The sequence below is a fragment of the Geospiza fortis genome, unplaced genomic scaffold (genome assembly GCF_000277835.1).
Source record: "Geospiza fortis unplaced genomic scaffold, GeoFor_1.0 scaffold171, whole genome shotgun sequence".
NCBI classification, from domain to species: domain Eukaryota; kingdom Metazoa; phylum Chordata; class Aves; order Passeriformes; family Thraupidae; genus Geospiza; species Geospiza fortis.
This window is the reverse complement of record NW_005054313.1, coordinates 873,541-876,492: the sequence shown is the minus strand read 5'-3', so window position 1 is coordinate 876,492 and position 2,952 is coordinate 873,541.

Below are 2,952 nucleotides of genomic sequence, written 5' to 3'. Positions count from 1 at the left end.
CAGGTTAGGGGTATTACAGGCCCGTGTTTTAGGACATTTTGTCCTTACCTTTTACAAGGAGGTTCACTGTAAATTACTGTGCATGTGCTTATTTCACTTAGTACAACCCTTCATATTCACATACGCCCAACCAACACTTCACAGAACTGGGTGTTCCAGATAAGGGAACCAGGCTTCAATCTCCTCTGCACAAGCTTTTTGGAACCTGCAGCTCTATACAAAAGCATCTTTGAGGATGCTTTGAGGTAAGTTTAGAAGCAGGACAAGCTACTCTCAGTAGCAGTCAGTCACTTGTCCCTTCCTATGAGGAGCCTGTACTATACTTTTTGAGTACTTGATGCCCTGAATAGGGCTGTAGCTCAGTTACCTGCAAATAAGACATGAGACATCTCAGAAAAGTTCGGTGTTTCCAGGAGCTCAACCCATATGAGCAGAGGAAGTTGTCAAGGTAATTTGTTTTAGTCAGACTGAACCCATAATAAGAAGGAATGAAAACATTACTCAACAACAGAGAGAGTAATAGGCAACTGCACTGGTTGGTCAGTCTAGAGATACAGATAAAAATCTGTTCTCTGCCAAGCCTGGCACTGCTTTCCACTGCCATTACCTCTAAGAACTCAATGACGTTTCAAGCACCTGGTTTGTACTGAACTGCTTTGCAAAGCATTTTCAATTACTGCTGCCTGATACTGGCAGAGTAAGGCTGGCAGTCAGAGACAATCTTTATTATTAAGTCAGCTGAGGGAGCTGAAGGAAAGATAAGCCCTTGGGTGTAGAAGCCTTGCTAGAGCCAGAAAGGGCTAAGACAGCTGCCCCACAGGGCACCATCCCAGCCACCCATGTATGCTGGGCAAGTGGGACTTTCCTTCTCCACAAAAAGGACAGTGTGGCCTTGCACACTGAAATTAAAATCAATTGAAATTCAATCAATCAGCTGAGTTTGATCAAATGTTTAACTGCATGTAAGCTCAAACTTTGCGAGATATATAGGCAGAAGAAGGGTAAATACCTGCACAGAAGATCAACTGAACTATAGCACATTAAGAGCAGCAATTCAGAGCTGTAAAACATCATGAAACACAATCTTCCAGAGAAACTCAGAAGTGTACATGAAGACTCCAAGTACTAACCAAGCATGATTGTTTAGGCTTTTGCTGAAAAGCCCAAGTGACCAGTTTCAGGCTGGTCTTGGCACCTTTCAGTAAGAATTACAAGCAGCCAAGGCCAAGACTTACACTCCTACCAGAAAAATGCTGTTCTTGGTTAGCTTAATCCAAGTTCTGGTACAGAGCTGGCACTGTGAAAGCCTGGATGAAGAGGCAAGAGATATGGATGAAGAAAGGTAACAGGACACTGTAAATCCAGTAGCACACAGGCATTTCATTGCTCCAAAGCAACCATTTCCTATCCTACATCAAATCCCATCTGGAGTATAGCTGGAACTTAGAAAACATCTTCATGTGCTTGTGTCAAGGTCAAACAGTGTTATTTTGCCACCATTCCTTCCCAATACAACTCTTTCAATGTGTTAATCTCTAGGTTTTCACATGATAGGTTTAATAAAGCAGCTTTATGAAACACTAAGAGTTTAAGCTGCTATTCACTCTCTGAATAGAGAAATACAGCTTTTAAAGGAAGAGAAGAACATGTTAATTTTTAAGTTTCTTCAGAAACAGTTCTGCAAGATAGAACATTTTATCCACAACCTCCACATCTCTTCCACACCTAAAAAAAAGACAGTCTGGCACAATCTTAGGTCAGCCTCATCTTTTGTGCAACTAATTCACTCAGTAACACAGAGGACCTCCCATGCAAAAGCACTATTTTTAAGATTAAGACAGGAGAACAGAAGAACTTAAACATTAGCTTTTATTTCTCTTTTCATATCCTTCCTGTTCTTACTCTTGACTTTAAGACCAAAATAAGTGATGTCTAGAATAAGGAGAATGGCTGAATGTTCACTGATCTACAAAGAGGCAAGGGAAGCTATTGAAACTTGTCTTGTGATATGAGAACGAAGCAAGCACCTCAGAGAGACAGTGACTCATGAAAGATAAGACAGCAACCCAAGACAAAACTCCCTGCACAGGAAAGACACATTATCAAAGAAAGTCTAAAAACAAGATATCACAAATACAAACAACTGAACTGAGTGCTCTATGGACACCACATCAGCAGGGACTACAACACACCAACCTGAGCAATATTATGAACATGGCTGAGCATGATAACAATTGATAAATGAGGCATGGAAGATGAACACACTGTACCAGTTAGCTGACTAACAAGCCAGGAACATTTGTTACAGAAGGACACACCAGTGCTGTGAAAGCCAATAAGCAATCTAAGAGGCTGACAGGAATCTTTATACTTGCCAGACCAGTGACAATTGTTCATCAACAATAAGAGGAAGCTGCTACAAATTCTCTGAGGGAACCTACATGAGACTGAAAGTACAGAATGCAATCCTTCCAGCTATAACTGCATGGATAAAGCTGCTCCTGACATACCTCTGCAATCAAGTTAGCATCAGGTGAGACACCTCAGCAGCTGTAACTCATCAGTTGTGATAGACACATCGACACTTCCTGCACTGGAGGAGATGCACAAGTTACACCTGAAGGTGCAGGATGGGGCAGAGTCCATCACACAGGGAACAAAAAAACAACAGACAACAAAAGGGAGCCTGAAGCTGATGCAAGATGCTCGTAGCAGGGTCGGGACCTTGGAGCGGGAGCACCAGAGAAGAGCCTGGTTCATCGGGAGCAGTGTGGCCTGGCAGGGGCACGATCCCCCGGCTCTCATTCACACAGGACCATTCTCCGCTCCACACCCAGCTCCGATCGCATCCCGCCCCTCCCTGCAAGCCCCGGGATCGCTGCTCCCAGCGCAGCCCCTGCCCCGCACAGCCCCGCGCCCCAGGCAGCCACGGGGGAAGCTGTCACCGCACCG